The sequence below is a fragment of the Microcebus murinus genome, chromosome 9 (assembly GCF_040939455.1).
Source record: "Microcebus murinus isolate Inina chromosome 9, M.murinus_Inina_mat1.0, whole genome shotgun sequence".
Classification (NCBI taxonomy): Eukaryota; Metazoa; Chordata; class Mammalia; order Primates; family Cheirogaleidae; genus Microcebus; species Microcebus murinus.
Genome location: NC_134112.1, coordinates 43,935,126 through 43,954,076, shown reverse-complemented (window position 1 = coordinate 43,954,076; position 18,951 = coordinate 43,935,126). Strand labels below are relative to the sequence as shown.

The following is an 18,951-nucleotide window of genomic DNA, read 5'->3' as shown; positions in this document are numbered from 1 at the left end:
TAGACAAAAGGTCTTACTTTGTCAGCCAGCCTGAAGTGCAGTGATGCAATCTAGCTCACTGCAGCCTCAAACTCTTGGGCTCAAGTCATCTTCCTAAGTCAGGCTCCCAAGTAGCTGAGACTGTAGGCACACACCACCACACCTGGCTAATTTTTCTTAGCCTTTTAATTTTAACTTCAATGTAATTTCTGTCTCTAAGGTAGGCTTGACATTGGGTGATGGTGCATAACATTTCAGATTTGGCATGCTTTCTGTAGGAGTGAGGGGGCTGTTGCTGGGGTTGACAAATATCATTTCACATGGAACAATTCCTCTCTTCTCCACTCTGATGTCCTTCTTCAGTGCATAAAGTATCCATTATTTTTAAGAAATTCAGTATTTGAAAATCTGACACGCAAGTTGGTAGGTAATTATTTCTAATGCACAAAGATTCATCACAGAATTATAGATTATTAACATTGTATATTGGTTTATATAATCAAAATGTGATTAGATTCAACTTTTCAGATTGTTGAATAAAGCAAGATCCACTATCTTTAATCCATTATTCCCCAGTCTAGTGCAAAAGCCACTTTGGTTTGTAAGATTAGAAGTGTGTAGCTGTAAATAACCAACTTGGCCAGTACCACATGATAATGCTTTTAAGATTTTCCCTATTAAATATCAAAGGAAAAATACATGCCTCAGATAGTCTTTTCAAGAAATAGTGTTGAAACAACTAGATATCCAGATTAAAAAAAAATAGAATCTAGGCATAGATCTTAAGCCTTTGACAAAAATTAACTTTAAAAGTTAATGAAAATAGCCTCAGGGAGGTCCTTCGGGGGATATTCCAGAAGGCCTTGTTATCATAGGAGGTGACAGCTCCATGCATGTTATTGCCCCTGAAGACCCTCCAGTGGGACAAGATGTGAAGATGGAAGACAGTGGTATTGATGATCCTAACCCTGTGTAGGTCTAAGTTTTAAAAGCGAAAAGAAAAAAATTTTAAATAGAAAAAAAATCTGATGAAATAAGGATATCCAAAAAGACAATATTTTTGTATAGTTGTACAGTGTGCTTGTGTTTTAAGATAAGTGTTATTATAAAAGAGTCAAAAGGTTAATAAAAAGTAAAACGTCTATAAAGTAAAAAGTTTACAGTAAGCTAAGCTTAATTTTTTATTAAATAAAGAATAATATTTTGTATAGATTTAGTGTAGCCTTCGTGTACAATGTTTATAAAATCTACAGTAGTGTATGATAATGTCCTGCACATTCATTCACTACTCACTCACTGACTTACCCAGAGCAACTTGCAGTCCTACAACCTCCATGAATGGTAAGTGCCCTATACAGGTGCACCAGTTTTTACCTCTTTGATAGCATATTTTTACTGTACCTTTTCTATGTTTAGATGTGTTTAGATACAGAAATACTTACCATTGTGTTATAATTGCTTACAGTAGTCAGTACAGTAACATGCTATAAAGGCTTGTAGACTAAGGGCAATAGGCTATATTATTTAGCCTAGTGTGGCTAGTGTGGTAGGCTAGACCATTTGGGTTTTGGGAGGTATACTCTGATGTACACACAATGTTGAAATCATCTGACAAGGCATTTCTCAGAATGTGTCCCTGTCATTAAGTGATGCATAACTGTACTTTAAATCATCTCTTAACTGTATGTAAATCATCATAATAATCAGTAGATTATTTATAATACTTAATGCAATATAAATGTTCTGTAAATAGTTGTAATACTGTATTGGTTTTTTATTTGGATTATATTTTATTGTTGTATTATTATTTTTATTTCTTTTTGTCTGAATATTTTCCATATGCAATTGGTTGAATCTGTGGATATGGAGGGCCAACGATACTGTATACTATATGATTCCAACCAGATGACATTCTAGAAAAGGCATAACTACACGGACAGTAAAAAAGATCAGTAGTTGCTAGAGGTTTGGGGAGAAGGAGGAAGACAGAAATGAAAAGTGGAGCATGAAGGACTTCTAGAGCAGTGAAACTATTGTATGTGATATTGTAACAATGGATATACGACATTATATCTTTGTCAAAAACCCACAGAACTGTACAACACCAAGTGTGAACCCTAATGTAAATTATAGATGTTAGTTAATAATGTGTCAACATTAGCTCATCAATTGTAACAAATGTATCACACTAGTGCTAGGTGTTAATAAAAAGAGAAAAGTGTGGGAGGAGAGTTAGTCAGAAGAGGGTAAGAGGCACTTTCTGCTTAATTTTCTGTGAACCTAGAACTGCTCTAAAAAATCAGGTTTATCAATTTAAAAAAATTCTATGCCTCTTTTTCTATCTGATCTCTAACCTCATTCTGAAATGTCATCATCATGTGTTAGGACTAGTATTTCACTATACACATAGTCTCAGAACTTCTTTAACCAGGCCTTCCAGACCAGAATGATTCTTAATTAGAATTTAATTTCTCTTTTTCAATTTTTCATGGCAAATGTCTTCATTACTGTATTTTTCCAAGTCTACTTAGTATTAAAGTCAGTTGTACCTTTTCACTAGATTTAGAATCTGTGGAAAATAGGGGCAATTTCTTATTCATTTCCAGTCCCACAGCCAATATCTGCATCATGGTTGGGTATAGGATAATGAAAATAATGTATAATTTTTTTTATTGCCATAAAAAACATCACACTAAGTTTATCAACTTAACCATTTTAAAGTTCAGTAACATTAAGTACATTTGCATTGTTATAAAACAGATCTCTGGAATTTTTCATCTGGCAAAACTGAAAGTCTATGCCTATTAATCACAAATTCTTCCTCCTCCTCACTCTGAGTCCTTGGAATTACCTTTTTACAGTCATACCTTATTTTATTGTGCTTCAACTTATTGCACTATGTAGATATTGCCTTTTTGACAAATTGAAGGTTTGTGTCAACCCTGTGTCAAGCAAGTCTATAGGCTGCGCTTTTCTAACAACGTGTGCTCATTTTGTGTCTCTGTGTCACACTTTGGTAATTCTCACAATATTTCAAATTTTTTCATTATTAGATATGTTATGTTGATACATCATTAGGGATCTTTGATGTTATTATTGTAATTGCTTTGAACTATGCCCATATAAAAGAGCAAACTTAATTGATAAATGTTGTTTGTGTTCTGACTGCTCTACCAACCAGTCATTCCCCCATCTCTTTCCCTCTCCTCAGGCCTCCCTATTCCCTGACTCATAATGGTATTGAAATTAGGCCAATTAATAAACCTACAATGGCATCGAAGTGTTCAAGTGAAAGGAAAAGTTACAAGTCTCTCACTTTAAATCAAAAGCTAGAAATGATTGAGCTTAGTGAGGAAAGCACGTTAAAAGCCAAGAGAGACTGAAAACTAGGCCTATTGCGCCAAGCAGTTACCCAAGTTGTGATTGCAAAGAAAAGTTTTTTAAAAGAAATTAAAAGTGCTACTTCAGTAAACATATGAATGATAAGGAATTAAAATCGTCTTGTTGCTATGGAGAAAGTTTTAGTGATCTGGATAAAAGATCAAACCAGTCCCAACATTTTCTTAAGCCGAAGCCTAATCCAGAGAAAGGCTCTCTTTTTAATTTTATAAAGGCTAAGAGAGGTGAGGAAGCTACAGAAGAAAAGTTGGAAGCTTGCAGATGTTAGTTCATGGAGTTTATGGAAAGAAGCCATCTGCATAACATAAAAGTGCAAGGTGAGGGGGCAAGTGATTATGAAGAAGCTGCAGCAAGTTATCTAGACCTAGATAAGACGAATGATGAAGGTGGCTACACTAAATAATATATATTTTTAATGTAGACAAATCAGCCTTCTATTAGAAGAAAATGCCATCTTGAACTTTCATAGCTAGAGAGAAGTCAATGCCAGGCTACACAACTTCAAGGGACAGGCTGACTCTCTTGTTAGGGGCTAATGTAGCTGGTGACTGTAAGTTGAAGCCAATGCTCATTTACCATTCTGAAAATCCCAGAGCTCCACAGAATTACACTAAATCTATACTGCCTATGTTTTGTAAGTGGGACAACAAAGTCTGGATGATAGCACATTTATTTGCAGCATGGTTTACTGAATATTTTAAGTCCACAGTTGAAACCTACTGCTCAGAAAAAATAAATTCATTTAAAAATATTACTGCTTATAGCCAAAGCACTTAGTCACCTGAGAGCTCTGTTGGAGAAGCAGAAGGAGATTAATATTGTTTTCATGTCTGCTGACACATCTGTTCTGCAGCCCATGGTTCAAGCAGTCATTTTGACTTTCAAGTCTTACTATTTAAGAATTAAATTTTGTAAGGCTATATAGCTGCCACAGATGATAATTTTTCTGATGTTTCAGGGCAAAGTAAATTGAAAACTATCTGGAAAGAATCCACCATTCTAGATGCCATTAAGAACAGTTGTAATTCATGGGAGGAGAGTCAAAATATAATATCAACATTAACAGGAGTTTGGTAGAAGTTGATTCCAACCTTTATGGATGACTTTGAAGGGTTCTAGATGTCAGTGGAGGAAGTAGCGCAGATGTGGTGGAAATAGCAAGAGAACTAGAATTAGAAGTGGAGCCTGAAGATGTGACGGAATTGCTATGATCTCATAACAAAACTTCCACCATGAGGAGTTACTTCTTATGAAATGAGCAAAGCCAGTGGTTTCTTGAGATGGAATCTACTGCTGGTAAAGATGCTGTGAACGTTGTTGAAATGACAGCAAAAAATTTAGAATATTACATAAATTTAGCTGATAAAGCAGTTGCAGGGTCTGAGAAAATTTAGTCCAATTTTGAAAGAAATTCTGTAGGTAAAATGCTATACAGCATAAGATGCTACAGAGAAATCTTTCATGAAAGGAAGAGTCAATCAATGCGGGAAGCTTCATTGTGTCTTGTTTTAGGAAATTATCACAGCCACCCCCACCTTCAGGAACCACCAGCCTGATCAATCAGCAGCCATCAACATTGAGGCAAAACCATCCACCAACAGAAAGATTATGACTGGCTAAAGGCTCGGAGATTGCTAGCAATACAGTATTTTAAAATTAAGGTATGTGCATATTTTAGACAATGCTATTACACTCTTAGTAGACTATAGTATAGTGTAAACACAGCTTTTTTTTTTCTCACCACACTTTCAAAGACTGACTCAGTTTGTACTTCCATCAAAAGTGTAGGCTAGATTCCCTTTCCATACCCTCATCAACACTGGCTATCATCAAAATTCACACTGTTTCTCTTATGTTGTTTTCATATATATTCTTGAATTCTGAGAAGAGTTGAGCATCCATCTGTATTTGAATAGTCATTTGTACTTCTCTTATCGTGAGCTGCCTGCTTGTATCTTTTGTCCATTTTTCTCTTTGGTTTTCACCTTTTATTTCTTTTTGGCTTACAGCGGTTCTTTGTAAATTAAATAAATTAATCTTTGTCTACAATATGGGTGGCAGTTATATTTCCCAGTTTGTTGTTTATCTTTGGGCTTTGTTTTAAACAAACTTTTATATGCACTGGGAAAGCAAAAAGTTTGAGTGACTCATTTTATTGTGATATTTGCTTCATTGCAGTAGTCTGGAACCAAACCCTCAAAATCCCTGAGGTGTGCCTGTAATTTCTGTTTCTATGATTTTGACTACTTTCATGCAGTATTTTTCTATTTGTGACTGGCTTATTTCACTTAGCATAATGTCCTCTAGTTTCATCCATCTTGCAGCATGTGACAGGATTTTATTTTTTAAGTCTGCATAATTTTCTACTGTATGTGCATTCCACATTTTCTTTACTCATTTATCTATTGATGAGCATTTGGGTTGCTTCACCTTTTGGCTATTGTGAATAATGCTGGATTAAACATGGCTACACAAATATCTCCTTGAGATCCTACTTTGAATTCTTTTGGATAAATACTGAGAAGTGGGATTGTTATAACTAACTTTTCAATTGAATGCTTCATTTATGCTGGGCATATATTATAGGCTATTTGTTATGAGTACAACTTGACAAATTGCACACTTAAAACTTGGACTCAAATGTTACAAAAGCCATTTATGTAACCAAAACTTTTGTACCTCCATAATGTCCTGAAATTTAAAAAAGAAAAGAAAATAACAAAGTCAGACCTTCTTAATCCTGTTAATCCTGGCCTGAATTCATATAATGAACTTTAAACTTGTCTCAATAGCCCCAGAGGACTCTTCCTAAATGTCATTCTCTACTCAGAGGCCTTTAATGATTCTTCCTTATCTGCTCTTCGGTTTCTCTGAAGGCCTAGTTCACCCCCCCCCATGAGTCTGTCATGCTCCAAAAAGCTAGCCCCCTTGCCATTTGTTGAGTGTGCTTTGTGCTTTTTCTGGGGCTTTATTATGGATGAAAATGTTCTCCCCTTTTCATTTCTACTGTTAAAATCTAACCCATCTATTACATTTCAAATATTATCCATATTCATACATTTCTAGTTTCCCCTACCATCTGCCTTACCCAAATGATTGTATTGCTTTGGCTATTTCCTTACTGTTTGCCTTTAATTACGTTGCCTGTACCTCTCTTTGCACCTTTGATTGTATTTTAACCCCTTTGAGAAGAGGAATTTATATTCTCCTCATTTTTGAATCATCTGACGCTCCCAGCACTATGCTTTGCAGGTAGTGGGCACTCATCACCCCATGTTGGAAAGACGGGGATACCAAGTGGTTAAGGTACAGGCTGCTGAATCAGGTGACTGGGAATTCCAATCTTAGCTAGACCACTCAGTAGCTATGGAACTCGGCCAAGGTACCTAACTTTTTTAAAATTCAAATTCCTTTTCACTATATAATGTTGTTGAAAGTTTAAGACATTATATCACTACATAATGTTATTGAAAGTTTAAGAGAAAATGTATGTAGAATTGATATATATTAAATATCCATTAAATGGTAGTGGTAAGTATTTATTTCATAGAGTTTTCCTTCTGGAATATCTTGAATACCTTCTATGTAAAGACATTTCACTTCTCTCTTTTTTAGGCATATTTATGATCACAATAGACTAGCCAAGAAGGTAAAATCAGAACAACGATGGTCACTTACAGATGAATATGATACTGTATGCATAATATGATCTATATTAATTTTGAAATTACTGTAGCACTTGTCAATTAATAAATTCATAAATATTTATTGAGTAACTATTATACATCAAACACTGCTCTAGATAATGGAGATACAGTGTGAGCAAGGGACAGTCTCTGTCCTCCACTAACTTACACTCTAACGTGTACAATAACTCCACAAATGTTCAAAGAACACTGTAAAAAGCTTCTCTATAAAATGGTGCCAAACCTCCAAATGGGAGTTTGATGAGCATCTCAAACTCCACTTTTCAGCCTTATAACTTAGCTGTTATGGCAAGCTCTGGAGAGTCCAAGAATGGTAACACAGATTTTTAAAAGCTAGTATCCAAGAAGCAATATGGAGGCAAGCGAGATATCTATATCTATCTATATATACAGCGATACATACATACATACATACATATATATATATATATATATATATATATATATAGAGAGAGAGAGAGAGAGAGAGAGAGAGAGAGAGAGAGAGAGAGATCTATATAGAAATTTTCCACTTTCCGGTATAATTGGGATCAATCAGAGATACAGGTCATTGTGCACGACAGGTAGGTGAGAGCTTCCCCTACCTAAGTCCACTTAAATGACCCTACAGTGTAGTCGCCTGGGAGTGAAAGTTGTTCAATGGTGGCACGTCAGCAGCAGGAGCTCCCAGAACGCTGAAGCTCTTCCGTCTGCAGCAACTTAGGTCTAAGTCCTGCCAGTGGCGAAGGGACAGGCGCATTGCCCTCCCCGTCACTCCTGGCCGCCGACTCGGGCCGGCGCCCCTCCCGGCGAGAGCGGCGCGGCGCGGTGCGGGCGAGGGGGCCGTCCCGCAGGAGGGGCGCGGGCGCGGAGGGCGTGGGCCGGGGCGGGGCGAGCCCCGCAGACTGGGTGCTCGGGGAGCTGTCAGTGTCAGGCTCGGGGAGAGAGAGGAAGTGATCGCTCCCGGAGGAGCGCGAGCGAGCGGCCGGCGCAGCGTGAGACAGCACATCCTGCCCGCGCCGCGCCCGCCACCCTCGGGAGCCGCCGCCGCGCTCGGGGACCCAGCCCCGCCGCCGCCCAGCGCGTCCAGGTAAACACGAGCGAGCGGGGTGTCGCCGTGCTGCTCTCGCGACCGCCACCTCTGCAGCCCTCCGCAGCCCTCCCCGCCCTGGCGTCGTCTTGCCCCGGGAACCCGCTGTGGCTGCGGCCCCTGCAGCCTCGGCCGGACGCTTGCACGGCCCCTCGCCAGGCTCCTGCGTCCCCCGCTGCGCCCGGGGGCGGCCGGAGCCCCCCAGCGGCAGCCCCTCCTGCAGCTGCCCCCGGCAGAGCCGAGAGGCCAGGGCAGGGGAGCACAGGTCGCGGTGTCATCACCTTGTCGCCCACCTTGTGCGCTGGGAGGGGCGTCCCGGAGCGCCCCGCCTCGGTCTTCTCCCGGGGAGCGGAGGGCAAGCGGAGGGAAATCTGCGCCCCTCCGGGCCGCCTGGGGGAGGAGGAAGCTGCGGAGGGAGGGGAAAGGATGCCCTTTGATTACATTTTGGAGCTGCCTGCAAAGCTCCTAGATGCTGTCGGTATCCGCCAAGTCAGAGGGAGCGAATGCACTTCCAGCAGGGCATTAATTAAACACTCACGCAAGAAGATGCCAGTCTCTGTCTCTCTGCTGCTAAAAAGTGTGGCTGGGGGATGTGTTTTGGTAAACACCTTCCCGGCCGCCTGGCTGCCGTTGGTTCCCCCACTCCCACTCGGAACCGCTCCGGCCTTATACATCTGCTTGCGTCGTCATCGTAAGGGCCGTCAGCGATCCTGGCAGCGCGGCTGGGAACTGAGCGTGCGGAAGTCTCATGACTTGTACCTTGGCTGATAAGATTAAACTGAAGCCCAGGATCAGGACAGGAAATCAGAGACTCAACAAAATGCAGAAGATAGAATGTATTCATTATCCTGGCCTCTACTGCTCGTAGGTAAGGGGCAGGAACAAGTAGCCAGCCATTTTCTTGCCTGGAATGCCTTTCAAGTGGACACCGTAGTTCAGAGTTGTGAAAAATTGCTTCCCAACATTCCAGATTAGCAGAAAGCTTAGCTAACGGTGAGGCACAGGTGACTGCAGTAGACATCCCATGGCTAATATTAGCGCAGGTAAGGGTGACTGTCTATATACATACTTTTGTTGTGGAAATTATAGAGAGATATGTTGATTGGTGTCAGTAAATTTGGAATGGGTACATTCAGTGCAAACTGCATGCTTAGGGTACTGGTGAGAATGTAATGCTTCCTCTGATGGTAATGCCAAGTTTGCTCCAAAAGGTTTGGTGTGGGGAAAAGGGCTTAAATTGCTCTTCTCGATCATGTTTCTCAGTAAAATAGAATCCGACACCCCTACCACTGGACTACCAAATGTTCTCTTCATAGGAACCAGTTCTTCATAATTTCTTAAAGTCTGAGGATCCAGAACTCCAAGAGCTGTTCCTCTTGAAATTTCTAGCAGCTTTGTTGGATTGTTTTGATAGTACAGTTGGGGGCCTAATGCAGGCTTTTGCAACATTGGAAAAGTATTTAAAATTTTAAAATGTGAAGCTCTGGGGCCTGTTTTGAGTTAGACTATCTCCTGCATCTCTCTTTTTCTTTCTTGCCCCAGGCAAGGAATGCACCTGTTTCCTTCCCTCTTGGCCGCCCTGGGATGCTGCAGTCTCTTGGGCACAGTCCCCTGGAGGAAGTAGGGGTAGCTCCCAGCCCCTCCCACTCCCAGCCTTTCCTACTCAAAACAGGCATGGCTGTTTTGCTGTTAAAGGTTGACATCATTAGGTGCAATCAGCAATAAATTCAACCCACACGAAAAAGGGGCAGAGTTCTTAGAGTAGTTAGTGGTCCACGGTCTTCAGTTTCTGACTAAGTTCCAAGATAGTAAGAGAAGTCATTTGGCATTTCTGTCATCATGTTTTATTTCTAAGAGGGCTCTGTGATCTTTCTTGGTAACCTGTCTACTTCCCAAAACACTTCTTCCCAATTCTGCTTTTAACACATGAGCCTTTCTTTTGACTCCGGTGCTGAGTTGAGGAATTCTTGGGGATCCAGCCTGGATGCTGCCCTGTCCATACTTGGAGCAGCCACGTAGACCAATCTTACAAAATACACGCTGAGGCCTAACCTGGGCACCTCTCTCAGCATTGTGTGCACACGCTTCACCCTGTCACCTCTATGGGCCGCTCATCCGCCCTAGTTTCTTTGTGTTGTTTAACCTAGCATCAAATGAAAAGGTTGCCCACAGCTGTTGGGAACATAAATATATTCCCTGACTACTTTGTTCTTTCTACATTTTGTTCTGCCAATAACACAAAGGTTGATATCAACAGCTAAAATGCATTAGTACCTCACCAGGCAGTGGATTTTAAAGTAATTTCACATGTATTAACTTATTTAATCCTTACAAAAATCTTATGAGGCAGATATTATTTGTAATCATGTTTTACAGATGAGGAAACCAAGACACCAAGATGTCAAGTAACTTTCCAGAGATCGCTCAACTACTAAGTTATAGAGCCAGGATTTGAATGTAGAAGGTCTGACTCTCTCAGCCTGGGCTTTTAACCTATCTTCCATACAATAAAATAATTACATGGGTTGATTTTCATATATTGAATATCGGGTTCTTTTCTTGTGTCATCTCATTTTAATACATATATTAGTCCTGTAAAGTAGACATTATTATTCATAGTTTACACGTCACAAAACTGAGTTACGTGACATACTCAAGGCTATAGTTAATAAGTGACAGGTAGGATTCAAATCAGTTCTATCTGATGACTGTACCACTAGAACCCATCCATTTTGCCTACTATCCTCTGTGAAAAACAAAAAAGGCGGCATATATCTCTTTTTTTCGTTTTTGCTGCCTCATGCCATGTGTCATAATTATTTCCTTGAAGCCACAGGGTAGCTATACCTTTTTTTGCAGCTGATTGGTAGCTGTGGGTGATGCAGCAAAGTCAAAGTTGACCCAAGTGTTGTTGAAATCAAATACTGCTTTGGTTATTGTCTTTTTAATGAAACTAACTCATTCACCATCATACTTTGTGTATCTCAAATGCCATGTAAATAGTTGCTACTTTGATCACGGATCCTTTTTACTACACACTTTTTTGGCTTCTATATCCCCTAGAAAATGTGAGAACATATATTCTTTTGGGAAATTTGCTGGGACAATGAACTTCTAGAGTTGACTTATTTTGAGAATTAACTAAAGTTAATTCAATTCTCATTTTTCTTCTTTGCAATGTATAAATTCTTCCTGGATCCATGTCAAAATTATTCCACTGGACTGGGAACTTTTCATCTATATCCTGGATTTATTTCCTTTAATTCCTCTCTGCAGGACGCCTGGCACCAGAGTGAGGTTTACATTGTAGCAAAGACATCATTGCTTAGGTGCTAATCCCGAATAGTCCACCTGTTCATAAAGCATCCCCAATTCTTTGTTTGGAGGAACCTTCTTACACAAAAGTCCATAGATGCAGTACAGGGCAGGCACACGAATAGTTTGAATAGTTTTTAAGTGGTCATTGAAGCTACTAAAATTGATGCAAAATTTTATGCATTTATGCATAAATGCAGTTTTCTAGGGAAAAATTGAGTATTTATAACTAAAAACTAGATAAAGAACCACTGGTTTATGTGTGTTGTTTAGGAAATGGGGGAGGAGCAGAGGTTACTCTGCTGAGAAGTGTTGAAGACAAGACAAAACAATTCTGCCAGAGCCAGCCAAGAGAAAATGTTCTTGGATCTCAGGACATTTTTGGCATTTCACCTGGAGCCCAGGTGGCAGGTGCAGCATACAGGAACACATACTGTAACCAAGTGGAGCCTCCAGGAGTGGCAGGCAACCTAACCTCGTTTGCCATTCCCTGGGCACTGATTGTGTGCATATTGTGCCTTATAGATGTGTTAGTCCTTATAGATGTGTTAGTTCACCGAAGCATCCCAACATCCCTAGGAAGGTGGACATTTTTCCTCTTTCTTTGACAAACAAGGAGCTGCTTGGGAGATTAAGTCACTTGGTCAAGGCCACAGGAGGGCAGTTAGGGGAAGGGCTGGATTTCAAATGCAGGCCAGCTTCATTCCAAAGTCTGCTTCTTCTCTTCCCACCATATCTCATTGTTTTCTCTGCGCCCGTGGGATATCAAAAAGTATTGCTTAGTGTAGCTTTTTATTGTGGCAGGACTGAGAGTCCCTCAAGAAACATGCTCACACGCTGATAGGAAAAGCCTGAAAGTGTATCAAAGGGAACAAAAAAATTATACATTTCTCAGCTTGGGAGAAGACAAGCTAACACTCTTCTTTCCTTGAGGTGATGAAGTCTAGAGCCCCATACATTTGATTCTTATGTTACCAGGCACCTTGCTGAGTACCAAATGCATAGCAGCCCATACCTCACGTAGCCCAAGACTGCCTTGCAGGCGTGGCTTGTGAGGCAAAACTTTATTTGTTGCGAAGATAAGTTTACTTTAAGGCTACTCAGTCTTCTGGGACTTCCCTGATATAGCAGCTGTGTCATGATCTGGAACACTGACTTGCTACTAAATCCTGGGAGGACCTCTACTTGCCACCTGACCTATGCATGTGCTCTTTAGTTTTCAGTTCATATCAATTCTATAATCCTCGCAAACAGCTGCTTTTGCTTCCAAAATATTTCTTGAGCCCTAACATTTTAATGCTTCCTTATATTCTTGCTATACTCTCATTTGTTTACTCTTATTGTTTCATTTTGGGGTACAAAAAAGCCGATGCCATCAGTGTGGCAAATGCACAAAGTGGAAATTTTGGTTAGAGTTGAGGGCATTCATAATAAAAGGGCACTGTAGAGGATGACTGTACTTAATCAATAGATCCACCTGGTAATCAGTCCAGTGAAATTCATTACTCTTTAACTCAGTGCTCTTCCAACATTTTCTTCTCTCCTATAAGCCCTAATGAGTTTAGAAAAAACCTGTAGCTCCTTCGCCTCTACACGTTTCAGGTTGACATCTAATGTTTTTTCATTACAAATCTAAAGCATCACAATTAACATGATTTTCAGAATATTATAAAGTTTGACATTTAAAAATAAAATGATGACATCATTCTTTGAATCCAGGTAAAATCTAAGTACTACACCAACCTCAATTTTAAAAGTATGTGAAGAAGCTCTTTAACAAAAGGGATATTTTTGTATCTTGGGATTAAGCATTGCAGTAAGATTTGGGATTCCCTTTTTCTCTTCTTTTTACAGTAGCATGTGAAATGGAGGTGGTAGGTGGGAAAGGAGGCCCTGAATGATTCTACACCCATAGTTTTAGGAAAGCATGCAGACAGTAGCTGCTGTTCTGGACATTAATGTCATTAACTCTTCCTGGGCCTGCATGCTCTTTATTATTTATTTATTTTAAAGACAGGGTCTCATTCTGTCACCCAGGTTGGAGGGTGTAGTGGCATGATCATAGCTCACTGCAGCCTCAAACTCCTGGCCTCAAGTGGTCCTCCCTCTTCAGCCTCCTGAGTAGTTGGGACTACAGGTGTGTGCCACCATGCCTGGCTTTCTTTTGTGTGTGTGTAGAATTAAAGTCTTACTATGTTATCCACAGTTACCCAAGCTGGTCTGAATCCTGGCCTTAAGTGATCCTCCTCCTGTGGCAGCCCAAAGTGCTGGGATTACAGGTGTGAGCCATTGCTTCCAGCCTGCATGCCCTTTAGAAAGACTTCAATGAGACCAAGGGTGTGCAGATGCCAGTTTGAAGACAGCACCTTGAACTAGCACAGGTGCTGTGTGTTTCGGTCAGTGTGGGGGCAGATATTGGCAGTCAAGCCAGCCACCTTTCACAAATGGGGCTGAATCAGAGGTAGGTAGGGCCAGAAGGAACCGTACAGAGTGGCCGGTCCCATTTCCTGGCCTCAGGTAGAGGTGACAGTGTGGATAGTTGGCTTTCCTCTATTTGATGTTTTTCAATGAGCCATCAGCCCATTCCAGTGTATTTTTAGATCAGTGGTTCTCAGCTGATTTTCCTCTCTAGGGTATGTAACCAGCTCTATGAACAAATTTCAATAGTATATATATATATATAATTATTGTTGTTGTTTTTATAATCTTCTCCCTTAACTAACAACTTGACCCTTTGAGTTCTTTCCCAGAAGTGGTGGATTTTCTGCAAGACAAACGAGCTGAGATTCTGAAGGCCCCTGGTCAGACACCCCACACCTGTCCCCAGTGCACGTGGTCCCTTGATGGTAACTCCACGACCAGCCCCAAGGCACGTGGCCACGGCTTTAAAAGCCCATGATCTCTGTTAGTGATAGAAATGGCTTTGAGGCAGCTTTTCTTATTCTCCCTAAAAGATATTTGTTGTATTAAAAAAATTTATTTCTTCCTTGGCAATCCTTGTTGTCTCAATAACTGGATCTTTCTGTGATGAGCAACTAGACCTAGACGGAACCCCCCTTGCAATTTCAACAACAGGGGCATTTAGCAAAGTCTGGAAATATTTTTGGTTATCACAATTGAGAAGAGCACAAGCTGCTGGCGTTTAGTGGGTAGACGTCAGGGCTGCTGTGGAACGTCCTACAATGCACAGGATGGCCCCTACAACAAAGAGCTATCTAGTCCCAAATGTCAATGTCCCAAGGTTAAGAAACTCTGCTTTGGATGGTCTGGTTTTCTCATTGAAATCTTCCCTGTGTAATTTAAATCCATTTCTTTGTTTGGACTTTTACAAGATAATAAGAGCATGACATCTAAAAGGCAGCATAAAGTAATGAGAAGAAGAAGAAAGATACCCCACTTACTGCCTATGTGAGCCCCAGTTTTGTCATCTGCAAAATGGGATGATATTGTGAGGAGTGAGGATTGCAAACGACGCACATGTTCAACACATGGAAGATGCTTTTCATTAGCAAACAGCAATTATGTCACTCTCTAGCCTTCTCTTCTCTGGAATGTGTGTGATTTTTGCCTTCCTTTGAACCAAAGTTACGCTTATTTAAAAAAAAAAAAAAATCTTGAGTTATATTTATTTACATACTTTCTTCCCCGTCTAGACACGACGCCCTTTGAGACATCCTTGTATCTTCCAGCAGAGGGTCTTACACACCGTAGACACTCAACAAGCTTTTGTTGACCTGAAATATTAGACGGAATAAATCCTACTTAATTTTCCTTTTCTTGTAAGACTGAGTTCTTTCCCCTTGGATCATTTTAATGTGTTTAGTAAAAACATTCATTTCCTGAAATGTGGCACCCATTGTGTGTCTGGGCTGAATATGAACGTGGGCTTGGTAGTGCCTGGAATTCTGGAAGCCTTGCCTTCCTGAATCAGGATCATGTTGGGCGTTTCTGCTGGGGGAAGGGGTGTCTTGGGGAGGACAACTTTTCATTCTAGAAATGACAGGCAGCCAGGCTTGCGTCTCTGTGTTTTCTTTTATGAACCCCTTAGGCGAATTCTTTTAATCTGGCTTTGATCTGACACTCTCTGCTATGCAGTCCAGTATTTTGGTTCCTTTCTGGTGGGAGGAAGGAAAAATTTCGATTCATTAACAGATTTGTATTTTATTCTAATGTGAATAAAATACTCTCGTGAAGCCAAGAGTAATGAGTATATTTTAAGTAGTTCTCATGCATAAAGGATGATGCAACATTATATATCCTTTGCCTACAATCAGTTTCCTTTTTAGAATTCACCCTACATTGTCTAGCTAGGCCTGAAATCTTACCAATTTCTTTCTTTGACAAGATGAAGATTTTACACATTGAAATGGAATGAAGTCCTCTCCTTTTGAATGCGGTTTCAGATACTCCAGCATGCCATATGGAAGCCGTTAAATGTTTATCAAGTTTTTGAAGGTTAAAATGAGTCTGAACGCAGGGGATGACCTTGAGATTGTCTCAAAACCAGCTCGGTGAAATGTCAGCAGTCGGTGGGTTTGGATGGCTGAAAAGGAAGCAGGCCCTGTGGGGAATGTGTGTTCTGACACAGTGTCCCCTTTTAAAATGACGCTTTGTCTCCTGTTTGGACATCCGCCTCATTAGTATCAAAATAGCAAGGGTTTGTGGAAATGGGTGTGTATTTTGTGGAAGAAAGAATAACTAACTAAATAAATAAAAATAAAACTTCTCCGCCTGTTCCATTGGAAAGTGTGACTTTGTTCGCTTTCAGGAGGTGTATAGGTTACTGCTAATTTGGAAAGAGTATCCTCCCTCTTTGCCTTCAGGCTCTGAGGAAAGTGAGAATCTATTTACATAAGTTAAAATGCCAAACTAAATCTCCCAGTGCAAATGTGGACCACCCAGGGCCATTGTAAAGGCCAGGTTTGGGGTTTCGAATAGTTACAGATTTTTCTTGCTTCCTGTTTTAAGCTTTTTAATATTTTTCAAATGCTGCTGAAAAGTAATTGGCATATCAAGCGAGGGTAAAATCCCATATCTCATGCCACAGAATTTAAAGGGGGAAGCTGTGCTCATTTCCCTTTGTTTTTAAAAATAAAGAAATATGAATTCCTAAAATTTGAAGGCCAAGAAATTGAGTTTAAAATAAGTAGAGAAGTTGAGCTACAAAACAGTTGTAGGGAAGGAGGAAGATACTTTCTTCAAATGCTCCCTTTCCTTGGCACATTCTGCCCAGACTGCACCATATCTCTCAGTAAATTGGGCAGAACTTTACTTTTGATGTTGGGTCAGGGTACTGGAAGCATCACCCTAAACACTGGGAAGGCAGATCTGGGTAGCATGTGAAAGGAATGTTTTCCAAATTTTGGGGAGCAGAAGACAGAATGAAAGTCGCTTTAACCAGGGCACATGCTCTGGCGACTGTGGTTAATGATGACATTTAGTGCTTTCTTATTCGTTACACCCTTATCACAGGGCATTCCACAGCCACCTTTAGATGGGGACAGTAAAGGAGGGGTGCTTGAAGTTGCCAACACTAAATAAAGGAAGGTGAAAAGTAACCAGAATTCTGGCTTCTTAGAGTGGGTGTAGTCAGGTTAGGCTGTGTCATGATGCAGTAACAACCAACTCCCAAACCTCATCAGAGTAGGGCAACTAAAGACTCTTCCTGCTCATGTTACAAGTCCAGCGTGGGTCAACAAGAGGCTCTGTTCACCATATTCCCCAGAGACCCATGCTGAGAGAGGCTTCCTCTTGATATGCACTTCCACAGACCCTGTAGCAAATTGCACACTGGATATCAAACCTCCCCCAGGAAGTGATGCACACCTCTACTTGCAGTTCACTGGCCGAAGCAAGTCATGTGGCCATGCTTGACCACAAAGAAGTCCTTACTTGTAGTGCTGTGGGAGGATAACTGGGATTTGCGTGATTCATCCAAAATGACTGTGGAAGGAGGGAGTTACCTGTGGTCTGCCTATGCCTGCTGATAACCACAGTCTCTAAGAGGCATCCGCAGGAGCACTGACTGATATGTAACCACACAGGTAGTGGTTTCAGCATTCAACTCTAGTAGCATCCGAAAAAATGCCCATTTAGAATATAAAGTGCATTTGAATGATTTTAGCATCATGAGAAATAATAGGTTCCTGGAAAAGTGAGCTTACAAATATAGATTTTACTGATAATGAATAAAAGAAAGATGTATAGGGGTGAACATTAGCTTCCTTTGGTAGTTTTTCAATTCTAGCACAGAATATTTATTTATTAATAGTACTTATAGACTGCTAGCCATGAGTAAAACTGAGCTTGGTGGGCACATTAAAATGAACAAGATATAGACCTTACGAACAGATGTACAATTGGGGAAAATTAGGACAATTTAATATCTATAACATATGGTTATATGTTATCACATATCAAATGGTTATCACATCTGGTAAAAATGTGATAAATGCTTCATAGAGTTATAATAAAGTGCAATGAGGAGTTAAAGAAGGAAGTGATTAATAATTAAGTGAATAATCATTTTTTTACAATTTGTAGACAGACCAGACATCAGCATTATCCAGACAAAAATATTCATATTCGTGTTTTATCTTCATCATCTTCTTTTGTTCATGGACCTGATTTGATCCCAGAACAAAATTATAACAGTGATTATGACTGAGAAGTAGTATAAGAGCATAGCCTCTAGAGCTGGGGTTCAAATCCCGGTCCCACCATTTACCAGCTCTGTGAACTTGACAAGTTCCTTTGCTCCCTATACCTCATTTTCTTATCTGTAAAAAAGACTGATGATAATAGTATCCACCTCCTAGTGTTGTGGTGAGGTCTGAAAGAATACATCCCACTTAATTTCCCATTTCTTATAGGATTTAATTTTTTCCCCTTGGATTATTTTGATATGTTTAGTGCAAACATTGACTTCCTGAAATGTGTCACCTGTTGAGCATCTGGGCCCAAAACGAAGTGGGCATGGTAATCCCTGGGATTCTGGAAGCCTGCCTTCCTGGACCAGGGTCATGTGACACATTTCCACCTACGCCTAGTAGAGCAGTGCGTGGCTCAGAGTAAGGACAGTGCTAGGGCCAGATGTTCAGCCAGCATTCTCCCTGGCTTTTGTGACAATTTTAGTGTAGAGATGTCCAGAGTATGAAGCTGGCTTCTATTCTGATCTTGTGAGTCAGGTCTACGGAGGGCACATCTGCTCGCTCCCCTGCACCCACCCCCAGCACTCCAAAGTCATGTTAAAGTAAAATCTACTGTGACACGAAAGCATTGTGGCTGGATCGTGGAGGCATTCTGCTTGTTTGATTCCAGAAGGTTAAAAGGTCCACGTACTTGGGGTCAGTGCTGTAGGCAAAGGTTTGGCAAGCAAGGGTTGGCCCAGAGGAGAGGGGGCTGCGTGCCTCCTCGAGGGGAGTGCTCACACTCTCACCTCTGTTTCTTCCTTGACTTTTCCCCTCCCCACCTTGAATGCAA

At 40.7% G+C, this 18,951-nt stretch overlaps 1 protein-coding gene across 4 annotated transcripts in view; it reads left to right on the top strand.

Annotated features, from left to right (window-relative positions):
• Positions 1 to 7,952: 7,952 nt before the first annotated feature.
• DYNC1I1 (dynein cytoplasmic 1 intermediate chain 1) overlaps positions 7,953 to 18,951 on the top strand; it is a 299,135-nt gene continuing 288,136 nt past the window's right edge. For 2 of the 4 annotated variants that reach the window (XM_012757075.2, XM_012757068.2), the window contains exon 1: positions 7,953 to 8,154. The gene's annotated coding sequence lies outside the window, so the exon portion shown is untranslated. The remainder of the gene's footprint in view (positions 8,155 to 18,951) is intronic. The other 2 variants (XM_012757076.2, XM_012757073.2) reach the window with 1 other exon arrangement.